Here is a 16,673-nt window from a genome sequence, read left to right on the forward strand (position 1 = left end):
AATCACATGACAACAGATTTTTTGGGGGGATCCTGTGGGTCTCTGTCCCCAGGACAGTAACCCATTTTCGCATTTGATAATCTAGCCCTGGCCATGATTATAAGCCAGTTGGCACAACCTCCAGTCTCACTCTCAGAGTTTGAACCATTTATACTGAACACACAGGTGACATCAGGCTCTCTGTCCTATTATTACAGTAGGACTACATGCTGTGTAGACTCACCAGCACTGATTGGAAGGAGGAAATAGGAGAAATGATATTTGTGTCGTAAGGAACTTGAACAAAAGGCCCCGCTGCGTGGGACAACTGTGGCATAGATAAAGATGCACTTGAAGCTCAGTGTGTATAAAACTGCCTCCTGGAAGCACATTTCCAGAAAATAAAGCCGCCCTGCTGAAATAAGCTTGTGTTTACTGATAACGATGCTTTGTGGAACAGCCCTCTGGTCCTGGGTTTATCCCTTTCACTTAAAAATGTTGACAGGCCGGTTATTTTCTCCTTTAAATGATCCTGCCTAACAACACACTCGGCTCTGATTATTCCCCTCCAGTCACTCATGAAAATGACTTGACTTTCTGAAGCCTCGTTCCTGGTTGTTAATTGGGATCAGTCGCAGCTTGCCACGGTCTTATCGGGTCAGAAAACACAAAATCATCACCCTGTTCTTCTGAGACAGTGAAGAACTGGGTAAACTTACTGATAAATTCTGCAATTAGCACAAACCACCTCTTCTTCTGACTTTACCGTAGATGTGTGACTGTAGTTGTTTCTAAAGAACAGCTTCTCACTTTTTCAGAGATGTTGATTTCAGGAGTTCTGAGTCTAATTGCCAAAACTCCCTCTGTTCCTCAATAAATGTTGTAATTCACTTCCTTTTGATCTCTCCTTAATGACTTCATATAAACTGGTTACACTCTGTGTGCATGTTTGATAGCTTGGCTCTCTTTTTTTTTACATTATTTTCCAACCAGCAAGTAACAGACAGACAATTATAGGAGGCAGCAGCCAAAAGGTGCAAACCATTTTCACAATGTGCTATAGAACAGCAAAAACCACGCTGAACTAAAAAATGGAACGGATTTTGACATGATAGCACTAAAATAATGCATCATAAATGTAAAAAAAACAAATGTAAATTGACTTCATCTGGTTGGAGAGCTGGGCTGGGTAATCTTCCAGTCATAGTCTTCATGATGGCAGCCAGGAAGCACATACTCAGGATCATATATTCTACATCATATAGTAACAGAATACGGAATGCTTTGTGATTGTCTAGTTGCAGTTGTTTGTAGTTGTTTCTTTATTGTTTGGCAAATGTTGTTATTGGTAAATGTCTGAATCAAGGAATATTTAAACCATGAACCCTCAGCTACCCAAGGGTGACTGGCCATCAGGACTCCCTACATCCAGGACTTCCCTACTATACATATTAGGCTGAAGCCATAAAATAAAGTAAAATAAAACAAAACACACACACACACACACGCACACACACACACACACACACACACCAGAGGGAACTTCTCAGCCTGCTGTGGTTCTGGCTGGCAGTCGCCTCCATCACACCAGTCTCTCTGCCTCCCTCCCCCAGACAATTATATTCAACTACCTGACTGGTTCCCACGGCTGCACCCCCTCATATACAGCTTCTCTAGATGTATCTTTAAACAGCGATAGACTGACTGCTGCTGAATCACTTTACACAAATAACAAGATAAACAAGCAAAAAGGTGAGGCAGAGAATCTCAGGGAAAAGAAGCATCCAAATTCTTTAAAATAACTAGTTAATGCATTCAGTGCAGAGAGGAGGTCCAGAGCAGCAGCAGAGACGATCAGGACCACAGCTCCCAGTGGGTCCAGTGGAAGACACCAGTCAAGGTTTAGTTTGCAGGATGAGCTTATTTAGTTCTGTTTCTGTTCCTGTTTCATTAGAAATTCTGATTACTGACCACAGTACTCTTTACTCAATTATTTTATATGTGTGGCAGACTCAGACACTACAGTCCTTCAATCAAGAGGGATTCAGTAAATCCATATTGCTATACCATTCAGTTTGATTTAATTGTAGGACTATTGAAAGTGGAATGTGAAAGTCAAAAATATATACAATGCAACACAGTGCAAAGTGAATTACAATAAAAAAAAAGTGTGTGCAGTATTTTTGTGGCCATGCTTTGTTGTTGTAGTGTTGCAGTGGGCTGTATTATATGAACTGGTGTTTCTGATATTTCATCCACAACACAGAACTTCCCAAATTACAATAATAAAATAACATTAGAATCTGATTTGACATGGTAGAAATAAACAGTTATAACAATTATTAGATTGCATATATTTAATGGTTATTTTTCATCTAATAGTCTGGGCTAAAAAGCTTATTCGCCTGCTTGTATAATTTCTCTTCTATCCTCATTTGACCTTTTCCTGATTACATGGAGGGTAGCGCTTCTTCTCCTAAATGAACCAACATTATGTGGAAACAATAATCCTTCAGCAGCCTGCAGAAAGATGGACCATCAACCATCAACACTGGCCCTTCAGGTGATTTGAAATCCTTCAGAGAGTCATCGAAGCCATCCAATTATACAAGTAATGAAATCCATTTAGCGATTAAGATAGAAGGAGCAGGTGGCCGCCACCACACCCAGCTGAAAACCAGAAAACACTTTCCTTGATGTGAATGAGCCAGAGGAGGAGGCATGGACTCTGGGTGTAAGTTTGGGGGAGTTATGTGTATTTGTTAGGCTGTCACATGATGTCTGTGAATTGCTGTATTGGATCTGAAAGCCAGAAACCTGAGTACAGTAATCTCACATTTTATTTAGTGCAATCAACATGTGAAAACCATATACGTAATGACGGTGGCCCTGAGGGGTCAATGCACCGCAACTTTCAAATAAAAAAACAAAACACAGTTAGAATGTGTTGTTTAAATTAAATATAATTATGCATTTACAGCTTGCATGAAGTCACATGACCGTGCACAGTACACCTATTTTCTGTTCAGAGCCAAAGTGAAACTCCCATGTACCCTTCACCTTGTCAGCACCTCCACCGCAGCATGCTTATCAACACTGCAGAGCCCTGAATCACCCAGGTGTGACCAGCTGTGACCGTGACGGACTGCCAGGCCAGGGGAGAGACGGGGAGCACAATGACCCCCGAGTGGATAATCATTGGTGTGTGAACGCCGGTGGAGCCGCACCAGCTGTGACTGCGGTCCCTGAAGAGAGCGAGGGGCCGTCTCTTTCAGGGCCGTGTCCTTAGCATGGTCAGTGCCAGCACCTGGTTTTTTCAAGCTCTGTGGAACACACGCCGTTTAAAGATACAGTACACACACATACACAGGCCACACACAGGCTTGTGTTGTTGTATTTCTCACTGACTTCATTATCTTCTACAGTACATAACTGTGTGTGACCAAAACCCTCTGTACCCCTGCGTCTGTGGACAGATCTGTTGCTGCTTGAATGTGTTCCTGTGCATTAAAAAACATGTCTTGGATTTATTCATTTAAGATTTCCATTTGATCGATGATTCCACGGTACATTCTGGCATGTTATATTCTGAAATGTCACGCTTTTTTTTTCCTAGTACATAGCCATTTGTACTGCATGTTTTATTGTAAACTATTATTGCTGTTCACATTCTTTTCCATCTATTTATCTGCAGATGGGCCATAAATTACACATTATCATATAACTTCAGTTTTTGGTCTGTGGAACAAGCTACAAACAAAATTATAACATTATAGAACATGTTTGCAGACTGCCTATTTTCACATTCAGACAAAGGAAAACATTTGGACCATTCATTTGGAGCCTAATTTTGTGGCCACCTGGTATGTAGGTCCAATATTCACTCTCGTTTTGTGTGTCGTTTGTGGTGGGGAGCTGACATATAAGGGGTTTATCTGAAACTTCAGTGAAATCGGCTGCCTGCTATCACAGCGGAGGCAGACACACGAAGATAGGTGAAGGAAGTTTAACTGATGAACTGAAGAAAACCAGTCTTACAGACAGATGGACAGACAAGCAGGTAGGCAGGCAGGAAAGAGGAGAGTACATGCAGTTGTACTTGGGGAAACACAGTGGAACATAAGCAGCCAATCTGACCAGGAACAGAGGAAGAGAACTGGTACGTGCTGACCTGGGCTGAGTAGAGAATGAGGTGTAGGTGTGGAGAGCTCAGGTGGCTGCGGGGCTGAGGAGGAGTGGGAACAGGTGTGTGTATGGGTGGGGCAGTCAGGTGAAATGAAAAAGGAGGGAAAGTCTGAGGACATCTGGTGGACAGCCTGAGAAAGGCAGCTCTGAGGAGATGAAGAGAAGACCATGTCCAGGGAGAAGTGAGCAGGGGATGGAGACAGGGGCCGAGGGGAACTGAGGAGCAAACAACGACCCATGTTGTCCCAGCACGATTTGGCAACTTCTTCAGTCTCAGTCTTTGCATGTCCCCATAAATGTTCAGTGGGGGTTGAGATCAGGTGGCTGTGGAGGGAAGTCCATGACAGTCAGGACTCCTTGGTCTTAAGGAAGTTCTTGCAAACCTCTGAGGTGTGTTAGGGCTCACTATCCTGATGCAGCATGAATCCTTCTCCACAGAGATGCAAACAGAGGGAGCAGCATGTCTCTGAACAATGGAGTGATGCTTCTCCTCGGTCAGGGTGTAGTCAACTCAGTGCAGGTGTCAAATCCAGACTAGCACCCTCCAACCTGAAAATTCCCCCACCTCCATGTTTCACCGTGGGTTTGATACACTGTGGTATCGTCCTCTCTCCTGTTTGTCTCCTTACATTCACCCTTCTGTTACTGCCATAAATCTCAAACTTGGAATCACCAGTAATTAGGACTTTTTCCAGTCATCCACTGTGAAATGCTGGTATCTCTCAGCCCACCCAGAGTGTTTGGCCTCATTTCCCCTCCTGACAAGTGCTTCAGAAACTACTACTCATCCTTTGAGGCCACTACAACACAGCCTTATTTTACAGTACTTTTGCTGATTGGAGCCTTGTGTTCTGATCTACTGATGAAGTCACTTTTCTATCTCTTAGATCAGTCCATCAAGCTTAGAGAAGGATGTATTGATCTTCTGATGGTGTGGTCACTTTTAGCCTGCCTGATCGTGCTCTGGATACAACTGATCCACTTTCTGCAAAGCGTTTTAGAGTTCCATACACTGTCCCCCTCAGAGACTTTCAGTCCAGCCATGATTGGAAGCTGAGAAAGCCCCAGAATAACAATTAACAATAACCATTTTTCCCACTGTCACAACACTGCTTAAGCAGTGATTGGCTGAAAGCTTGAGGCACAGCCTCAATTATAACAGGTGAACACTGGCTGCAGGTTGAGTTGTTTGAACAAGCCTCTGATGAGCAGATCAAATTAGTAAATTCTGAACTCATCCTTCAGTGGAAGACAGACAAGTCAAGGAAATTTGGCCATTTTTACAAAAGAGTTAAGTTGGTCAATGCCCCAAATTTGCTTCATTTTCTATGACTTACTTGTGTTTATTCTTTGAAATAGCTCTTTACTTGTTTCCTACCTCTTCAAACTGTGTCTTGTACTGTTTTAACATGGGGATTTGCTCTCTGTAGATCAGAAAAATACTCTATGTTACTATATGTTAAAAATGGTGGCCCTGGTCCAGTTCACCTCAGTTTCATACCAAGATGGCAAGAAAAAAAAAAAAAACATCCAAGAATCATTAAAAACATAAATCCACATTTGAAAGTACAGTGGGGTACACTCTACAAGGATCTGCAATACAGAACTTTAAAAAAAAAAACAAAAAAAAAACACATGAGATGGTCAAATAAGTCATCCTTCACAATATTTTTGATCAGAGGGTGAGTGCATGTGTGGCGTACCCCAGGAGAATGGAACAGGCCTGAACTTGATCCTCACAGTGAGGGCGTTTGTGCTGTTCTACAGACTTGGAGAATCTATGACTGGGGCTTTTGTGAAAGCCATTTATAGCCCAATGTCTAACTAACACACTTTAAATTGATTTTTCATTAAATGTATCACGTTTCTATATAATATTATTACTTGTGTGCTTAAATTATAGCAGTTAACCATTTAAATGTGCTTTTATCTTTGTAATAATCATAGATTAGATTTTCATTTTGGCCCGTAGCTTTAAAGTTGGTGATTCCTAACTGCAGTCTATCTGCTGAAAAACCACCCCACCTCTGGATTAGTGAAAGGTTTATTTGCATATGGAAGTGCTAATCCCCTCCAGTTACTTACTGTAAGCTAAAGTGCTTGTATGCATATGAATTGAACTAGCAGAGAGCTAGAGGTGATTTTGGTGCCAATCCTCTTGTCACATATTTATTTGTAGTTATGAATCTGCAGATAACCTACAGATTTAGGATTTAGGAAAGGTTTAGTTTCATGATTTAGATAATGCTGAGCCTCTATGATGACTTTACATGCTGTACATTAAGACAGAGAAACACATGGATGAATTTTTTTTGTCACTGTCACAGGACACAATTCCAATAAACCAATCCTTTTAACCTCACTGACACCAACCCAGCAATGTATGCACTTTTATTGCATCTTGTCAGTTTTCAGCCCTCTTCAGAATATATGGTCTTCTGTACTGAGAAAAAAAAAATACACACATACTGTATACACAAAGTTTAACAGCCTGACAGTGTGCTTTCTCCGAGGCCCTCTCAATTTCAGCTGCTTCAAACAAATATTTTCTGTATCAACAGACTATAAGAAAAGTCATGAAAAGTTAACTCTGCCTCCAAGACAGAAAAAAAAAGCAAAAAAACTTTACCCTAGAACAAAATGTCACTGAGAAATTCGACGAATGAAACCAGGGAGGTAGAGGCTGTGGGTTGTTGTCGTTCGTTCAAATGATTGCTTGAAACACCAAACACAGATTCGGAGTCGATGTGTGTTGCGCCTTTGTTATTGGTAGATGCCAGCGAAGAGAGTTGAATTTACTGCTCTTCTTCCTGTAAGACACAGACAGACAGTCTTTCATGCCAAGTTTGGCTGCTCCTGCACTGCTGTGGATCACAGCTCCCTCAGTGAAGTCGCAGCAAAAAGGAAGAGGATCGAAGCGGGAGCTCCTGGGAGAGACTCTTGAGAACAGTGTGGACTAAGTGAAAACGCTGTAGCACTTGGACTGATGCTTTAAATGCATGTCACACTCCTTAAAAAAAAAATAAAAAAATAAAAAATTGACACAGAGGGGGTTCAGGTCAGGTCAGTGCCTTTAGCTGCAGAGCACGCACTTCTCTTAGCAGTTTAGAAAAGCGAATCTCAGTGCACCTTGCTAAATGATGAATCGACACAGCTTTAAGGAAGAGAAACAATCCTGCTGAATGCATTTTTAATTCTGTGGCTCTCATTCAGCATCTTTTCTATATTTGTGAAACAGAATGTCACCTCTAATGATGGCTGGAGGACGGCCCTCCTTCTCTGTCTCTGAAACACTCTGTCTTCGGGTTTAGGATGTCAGGAATCTGCTTATTTCCATTTTGGAGCTGTTGATACTGTTTAGCTCTATAATAAAGGAAAGCTAAAGATGTATCCTGTGCCATATGGCTCATTTTTCAGGGCTCATGCTGCTAAAGTAAAGTGACAAAACTGAACTGAACTAATCAGACTGAAGATGAAAGCTGCATCTTTCCGGAAGTTAGAAATATGGAGATGTGTGCCTCTTAGGATTGTATTTCAAATGCACATTTTTATCCAAGATTCAATTCAAACATGTGAAGGTACTATTACTAAGTTTTTATTTCCCAGTTGTGGGTAAATCTTGATCATTTAAGCCAACTGAATGTTGCTGTGTTAAAGTTGCAATACTCATATGTTTTTAAGCAAAACATATGAGAGCAAAAAGAAGAACAAATAACAAGCAGCTCAGAAGGAAGCCACAAGATCCAGTTCCCTTCAAAGAGCCGTAATTGCCATCACTGGTACCCACTTAGAATTTTCACTTTATAAGTGAGATTAGATTTTTTTTTTTTTTTTTTTTTTTTAGTGTTTATTGTGTCAAGCCTGATCTTAATCCCTCATAACAGCTGTTGCCATACAACTAGCAGCCGCAATAAGTTCAGGGACGATGTTTTTCAACATCACCCATTTGACTGAAAGGAGGATACAGGAAGTGTCTGAAGCACAGACCTGTCTTCATCACAGTTTGTCTTGTTCTACTTACTAAGTTTTTCTATCTGTAATGAATCAGACTATGATTCTAAGTCATCACAACTCCCCAACTTTCCTTAAAATAAGAGCTGAGCTTCATTTGTTGGCACAATTTTCAGTTTTTACTTTAAATGCTGATGGTTTAAGTTTCTAAGGCCTAACAACCTCTGAAGGGTTATTTATGAGTTGCAGTATTTGCAGATTGTCGGAAGACTATTTTTACCCTTCACTTGTTTCATCAAGGTTGTTGGGGCTATGTGCAGTCTGAAAGTAATACCTGCAGACTCTGCTCGGGAATAAAAAGGCGTGTCAACTATCTTTTTCAGAATGTATTTATATTATAGTTAATCTTTTCCTAAAAAAGACACTAGAAATGAACATCAGTCAAAGACAAAAGCACAGAGCTGAAATAAGAATAAGCATGATAACCAATTTCATCCTATTTATTTCAAGTAGGTATTTGTAAGCTTTGTTTGTGCACAACTTTGTTAAAGCACAAAAGATAAGAAACCTTTCATATTGTGGCTTATCTGATTTGCATTGTACTCATTTGAACCTTACAATTTTTTATTTATAGGTTCCATATGGGCAAGACGTATTGATTTTAATTTAAAGCAAGAAAAAATGAAAACATCCTCCACCGGCTCTAATATTCTTCTAAAAACAGTTGGGAAATTACATATAAATTAAGTTTACAACTAAGTAACCTTGTTTCTAGTCTTCTCAAGCGGTGGAAGTGAATGTTGTTTCCTGAAGCCACAGCACTGAACTCTGTGTGCGTGCCGTGTTGGCTGCTTCGGTTTAGTCACTCAGACATTCAGTGTCAGGCTGCCTGAGCCAAAAGAGGATAGAAAAGCATTCGCTGAGCGATTCTCCTACAGCAGATCCAAGAGGGGAGTTAAGATTCACATTTCCAAATGCCAAGATGTGATTATTTTTATTGCAAATGTCAGGAGGAAAAAAAAAAAAAAAAAAAAAAAAGTAGGCTGCAGTTTTGTGCAGTTTGATGCATTAGGGTTTCAAAATAGTTTTCCCACCTTGAAGACTATAAATATTTAATGTCAGTATAAATATGAATGTGTATGCTAAGGAGTGATCTTTTCAAACTTGAATCATATTATGTACATCATCCGGCCTGTTTTAGAATAGAGAACAGGCACTTGATTTTTATTGAGTCAATAATAGCTGTCAACGTTAACTTCAAATAGGCATTTTGGTAAAAAAAAAAAAAAAAAAAAAAGTCACAGGGTCACAACCGAGGCAACCGGGTACACAAGAGAAGAGAGGCCTCAAATACAAAAACCCCCAAGACAAGCAATAAGTAAACTAAAAGTCTTTTAATTAACCAAAATCACTGGAAGAGTCCAGGGCCAGGGAACAAAACTAAAACAACTAAAAATCATCCACACAGGAGAAAAAGACTCAGGAACTAAACAAATATACAAAAGTCCAGACTAGAAAACAGAAGAAACCAAGGTAAGTCCATGAGGGGGAAGACACAAGGCACAGGTACGCAAACAAACACAGGGACTTGATGAGGCAGAGGAGGCAAGGCAGAAGCACACATGGGGGACCAACACAGGTAAAGACAAAGGTGCAGACTTGGATGCAGACACAGACAAACTGTCAAGGACACAGAGAAACAACGAGACTAAACTACACAAGGCAATGGGCAACAGGTGAAACCAATTAGGGCGGGGCAGACAATCACAAGTGGCGGGAAACTAGACAAAGGCAAGATACACAAAGGCTATGGCTTCGAAATAAAACAAGAACTATTAATAAAACTTGAGAAATTAAACAAGAGTCCAAAACATAACAAAAGGGTTCAGAAAACATGGTCATGACACAAAAAACAGTCAGCAGAGGAAATATGCAGATTTTTTTTTAATTCCTTGTACTTTTCTCTACGTTAAGATACAGTATGTGACATCTGCCTCAGACAGACTGATTAGAGACGAGAAGTAGTTAATTAAGAACTACGCCAACTTCTGAAACAACAGACTTGTTTACTTTTTCTCTTCACCCTCGACTGCATCATCATACAACTTGATTTCCTCTGTGTACTAAGTGTTTCTACACAGTCACTACATTCACTCAGGGTTTTCATATCCAGCTTAGACTGAATATTGATGAGCCAAATGATTATTCTCCTATTTGTAGTGAGAATTTTGGCTCACTGATACGGTTCACAATTAACGTTGCTCGTCACTATAGATCTGCCAGGAAAGAATAACCGGAGACATCCTGTAGGGGAAGTGGGGTAATTTATATATTCTGCCTAAAAGTGACCGTTGCCAGTGAGAACTGATAGGCCTGCTCACTGGACTCATTGTTTAAAAAAGAAGGAAATTAAGAATTTAAAATGGTAAATTAAATCATAAAATGCCCTCATCTGCACTGTAGACTGCACATGTGCAAAGGGTATGTTTTACCTGTTTTTAAATTTATTAATAATATTATAGTAATAATATTCTAATGGACTAATAATTTGCATCATTTGTTACCAGCCTTCCCACCAGCTTTTTTCACAGTTTAAGTGCTCCTGCCTCTTGTTTAAAGCAGAAATTATGTAAGCAGCAGTTTGCTCCATTAACTATTCCCTGGATATTTAGAGTCTACTCTTCTCTGCCACCTTATGTGTGTGAGTGTGTGTCAGTGTGTGCTTTTCTGTCTCCTCCATCCACCATCCAGCATTGGAGATGATTCGGCACCAGGATCAACATTTATTTTGGCTCCCAGTTCTTTTCATGCCCATTTGTGCATTCTAAGCATTTCCCTTCCTCTTAAAGAGAGCACACAGAGGAGAAAGTGAAGGAGAGCGATGGTGCCCTGTAGGAGGGAGGAGGGTTGACTGATGATCCATCCCTGCTACACAGTTGGTTGTCAGTGTAAAAATGGCCTCAGCCTCACATCCATTCAATCTAAACTATAGCGAGCAGGCGGGAGCTCGCTCCAACTCTTAAAGTCGTGCAGTTGCACACGCCTGGTTTCAACGGAATCCAAGTGACAGATGTCGACAGTGAGGGTGATGCATGTTTGATATTGAATCTATATCATATTCCCCATTCTCTGCTGTGACGTTATCATGACTTTGATTCTTCAGCGTTACCCATAATGCAGCAGGTACCTATACCTACCACTTTGTGAAATGTTTTCTTATGTTCTTTTGAAGGCTGTGATAAGCAAAAGCTTTATATATATATATATATATATATATATATATACATACATACATACATACACACCACCATCATGCCTCATTTACTGATATTGAATCCTCCCTCAATACTTGTTTACAGACAAGAAAAGCATAAAGCATGTGAGCGTCTCAGTTGCAGCAGCTTACAGTATGCAAACAACAAAAGGAGGAAATGTAATGTATGCGTGTGCATGTGGAGACAGAGAGTGTACATCTCCATGTATATTTGTGATGTGTGTCCCCGTGTTGCCGTGCATTCAAACGTGTGCAGCTGTGTGGAAGCCGCCCGCTGCCGTCTGCTCATCATGTGCTTGTAAATGAATAAAATGTAACTTTTGTGTCAGCATCTGCACACACACACAAAAGTACATTTCCTCACAATTAGACGCCGTTCTGACAGCCATCACAGCTCTTAACGGAAAGGAATATGCAGCATAGGTGCCATCAGGTTGTGACACCCACTCTGGATTACCCACGGTGACTAGTGTCTTGTGTGTCTGTCACTTCCCAGAGTCTTTGCCAGATCAGACTCTCCTGCATTGCTGGCATCTAGAATGAGGGATCTTGATTCTGGGGAGAAAATGGTGTAGGGGGGTTGCCATGGCAACAGCTCATTCCCTGTCTGTCTGTGCAATCTGATCTTGTTTATCGAGTTCTTCTTCTTCTCATCGGAGCAGCTGCATGGAAACAATCCCCGATGCTTCATGGCCAAAGGAACAGCGTCAGATCTGAATAGAAATTGATCACAAAAGGAATATAAATGCACTTTCTGAGAAACTCCAGCCAGAGTGTTAATCAACCGTTCATCTGTAGAGTCTGTAGTTTGTAGACTCTGTGTGGCCCCGCAATAGGCACGGGGGGCCGCACGCAGTTTCTCTTCATGGTTAAAGTTGATAACTGACTTATTTTTCTGTGTTTCAGTGCAAACAAAGAAATGTTGTTGCCAAGCACCACTAACCCCCCCCCCCCCCCCTCTGCTTTTACTCTGAAGTCAACCTTATGAGGAACCAAGTTGGACCAGGTACAAATTCTGCTCAGGCTAACTGGATCAGGTAGGGTCTCATTTTACAGCTACAGGTCTCAGATTTGTTTTATGTCCAGTACCCAATGGATCCAAATGGACCCGAGCATGAAATCCCATGAAACTCATGAACCAGATTCTTAAACCAAGTCTACAAAATTGCAAGTAGAGTTCTGTTTTTTTGTTTTGTTTTGTTTCTTTAAACAACAGTCTCTTCAGGACCCAAATGCAGGACTCAAACACAAGTCAGGTTAGAGTTCAATCAAAGGCAGCTTATTGTAAATAAATGTCAAGTGTCCACAAGTGAACTGACAATCCGGTGAAGACTGCAGGTACGGGATGTGGTTGATTGGATGATCAGGCACAGGTGAGCAGCAGATCTGGTGGGAATCCAAAAGTAGGTCAACCACTCCCAGGCCCAGACACACACATACAGGAAGACAGACAAACAGGGGACAAACGAGAAATGCTAGAGAAGGGAAACAACAGAAAGATAAAGGATGAAGGAGAGACTGTCTGCTCCTGGCAAAAACATTACACACAGTTCTCTATGTTAGACACAACATTCAAAACTAAAATCTCTTGTGTTTCTTCTGTTCCTTTTGTTTTGGAGGAAAATGGAAGTCAGTGGTGAAGCAAGAGCTAGATGTCAAGGAGGACGAGGACAGTTGTCTCAGATGAGATAAGGACTATACTGGTTGACCGTACGCTCAACCATTGATTGAGTAAGAGGGAGGCTGGACAGAGAGTTCACCCCAACCTGCGCTGCTAACAGTCTCATCTATCATCTTTACATTCAGAAATGAGTTACCTACAATCTACACTATGCTACCACTTTATGTATGTATACTGTCATGTACTGCAGTCTGAGTCAGTAATGTCTTTTCATATTGAAAAAATACATTTTTAAATTAAATATTAGATTACTGTGACCAATCACATCATATTTTTGGAGCTCCCGCAGAACCAAGAGACGACCAGCTCATGGTGGAAGACACCAACACTTCACACCAGAGCAGGAGATTACTGTTGTGAGCAATAGTCATGGCAAACGAAACCATTAGACAACAAGAACTGCAGACAGCCCAATATGTAATAACATTCACCAGGTGGGTTTGTCTGCATTGGACTGTGTGTTACACCACAGCCAAATCCAGGTGAAACGGGTCTACAGCATGCTGTTTGAACAAAACTCTGAGAGGGTTAAAGAGCAGTGCTATGAATATGTGCAAGTAAGTGCTGTGCTGTGAATTTACTATCATATCAGCACTGTACAGACACATTACAGTACTATAATCCAGTGTGTTGTGCGTCAACATATTGACTGCTCTAGGTATATGTCTCTCATTGTCTTGATGTGTTGGATGCTCCTGCCGTTGGAAAGATGCATAGGATGCACGTGGGCGCTTCCGGGGGCTGGATCCATCATTCCAGAAGATTCTTGCTCCGCTGTTCAGCCAGGGAGAACATTACCGGTGACGCAGATGAGTGGAAAGACCAAAATTAGAGGCAGGATGCAGCCCCTATTTTCATTCTTCTTATTTCGCGTTTGTTTTTGCTTCGGGTTTTGAAAAGAAATGAGCCACCTTTATCTAACCGAATGTAAAGTGTGACAGACAAATACAAATGTTCCAAAACACTGAATTTGGGGGGAAACATAGACTGTTTTATTACCACATTGCATTTGTGTGTTCATTTATATATTTGAGTAGATATTTGTTACTGTAACGATCTTTCACGACTGCTCCAGTGTAACACTGAAAATGCAAACGACAAAAAAAAACCCTGATAAGTTGCCCACAGAAGTGTTTTGTGTTGAGCACAACAGTGTGTTGTTGGTTGGTTGAAAGATCTGTTCATGAATGGTGTGTGTCTGTGTGGGTCATTTTGATGCAAAAGAAGAAAAAAACATTTTGGAAACAGTTTTGAAGGTAGGTGTGTGTGTGTGTCTGGGTGGGGCAGCCACCTGCACCTCACCTGTTCTAATCAGCTACAGGTGGTTTGCATCAGCTGACACACCTGTCTCTCATCAGCTCATCACCCGAGCAGCATTCAAACCCTGGTTCTCCAGGGTCCAGTTTGATTTCTATCTGCTCCTGCTTCCTGTGCTCTCAGTTGTTGTAGTCCATGTGAAAAGCTTTTCTGTTCACCACAGTTGTACAGAGTGGTTATCTGAGTTAGCTTAGCTTTTCTGTCAGCTCCAACCAGTCTGACCTCTCTCATCAACAAGGTGTTTCTGTTCTCAGAGCTGTTGCTTCACTGGATGTGTTTTGCTTTTCGCACATTCTGAGTTAAACTCTAGAGACTGTTGTGTGTGAAAATCCCAGGAGATCAGCAGTTTCAGAAACACTCAAACCAACAATTATGCCACAGTCAAAGTCACTGAATTTTTATTTTTTCTCCCCTCATTCAAATGTTTGATGTGATCATTAACTGAAGCTCCTGACCTGTATCTGCAAGGTTTTATAAACTGCTCTGATGCCATATGACTGGCTGACTGAATGACTACATGAATGACCAGGTGTATAGGTGTTTCTAATAAAGTGCTCAGTGAGTGAGTTTTCTATACCCATGTCATCAATAACTCATTATTTTCCGAGTTTGTTTATCCTCCTTTAAAAGAGCTTTTCGATTTAACAGTAATTGCCGTGTCACTGGCTCGTATGATTGGTGTAAAAACCTCTATTTTACTCTCCAAATATTTTAATAGGTCTTTCATGGTATTCAGAGCCGCACTGTCAGCAGGTCTCTCATTTGAGAGTTCACCTGAACACAAACAAAAATTAGTTTGTGCAAATGCTGGGACTCTTCTCTTGTAGGAGGACTGAAGTCATTATAGCAAAGATAGGGTTTTAATAGAAAATTATAATACAAGTGTCGAGGGCATAGGGAGTAAATCGAGGTTAATTTCATTCTCTCCTCCTTCTCTGGCAGCAAAAGGCTATCTCAGCTTGCACATTTAAAGGGAGTAATTAAATCATTTGTATAGCAAAAGCGTTTGAAGACCACGTATTTTAAAAAAAAAAGAAAAAAAAAAAGTTGGAACTTCTCACCAGCACATGGTTTCAATAGGCTGTATTTTAAGTGGATGACAGCAGTTACTTGGGCTTCAATAACTATGATTGCATTTTACAGGTCACAGAATTATAATTTCATGTCTCTTGTTAATCTCAACTTGTCCTGACTGAGTTATCATCAGGACACAAAGGTTATTCTGGGGTTAACAGGTACTCGGACAATGAAGCAGTTTATCTGAGATCATCTCAGGAGGATGATGAAAGAGTCTGTCTTGGCCCTTTTTTGCAGTCAGGACCAAAATGTACCCACTGCAGTGCAGTACAGTTCAGATCTGGTCATTCTGGTCATGCTGCTGGTCATCATTTTTTTTTAGATCCCCTGATACAGTAACTGAACACAGAGATTAAATGTCAACTTCACTCTCCCTACATTTTTCTCTTATCTCCCCCCAAACTCTCACCGTACACTCATTTGAAACCTTAAACGTGTAGAAACTCTTCTTCTAAAAAAAACAGTTAAATGACAAGATAAATACTACTCTTACGTCTCAGCCACTGTGACTCTGACAATGATCAACATCCTCTAATTTTCAATTAATTCATTACAAGTTGTTTAAAAACAACCAATGATATATGATTGTAGCTGCAGACTCATTGTTGGGCTCTAGCAACAAGATGTCGGAGGATGTGGTTTGTACAGTTACTGAACCGACTGAGGCTGATGGAGGCTGATGGTGTGAAGTTACATTTCTAGGTGCACATCAGGCTCTGGCATAGGCTACTGTGTAGGGTAGGCTGTGGCTCTGCCGTACCTCCAGTATCAGTTGAGTTGAGTTGAGTTTGTTCTCCCTGAGTTCACTGGGGAGAGCATGTGTTGGCATACAGGTTGGAGGCAGAGGCAACGTAGCCTTTACCAAAAAAGGATCCATACATGTTGCCACTCGTAACTCTGCACTGAGAAATGAGTTCAGAGTTCTTTTATTGTGAGGACAGGACTCCCCGAGTCACAGGAGCTCATGTTCAGCTCGCTGTTGGTCAGTAAATACCCCAGAAACATTGTCTTGTTTTTTTTTTTATTCCTAAACTTCTTAAATACAGAACACAAAACGTGTTCGGAGGCTTTAAAGGCACCTTTTGACAGAACTGGGCAAAGTAATGTAAGGAATAGGCCCAATGTATTTACTTGTGCCCTTGAGTAATGTAATTACTTTTTCAATGAATAACTAATACAGATCCTTTCTTCATTGTCAGGCTTCGCCTC

The sequence above is a fragment of the Toxotes jaculatrix genome, chromosome 17 (genome assembly GCF_017976425.1).
Source record: "Toxotes jaculatrix isolate fToxJac2 chromosome 17, fToxJac2.pri, whole genome shotgun sequence".
NCBI classification, from domain to species: Eukaryota; Metazoa; Chordata; class Actinopteri; family Toxotidae; genus Toxotes; species Toxotes jaculatrix.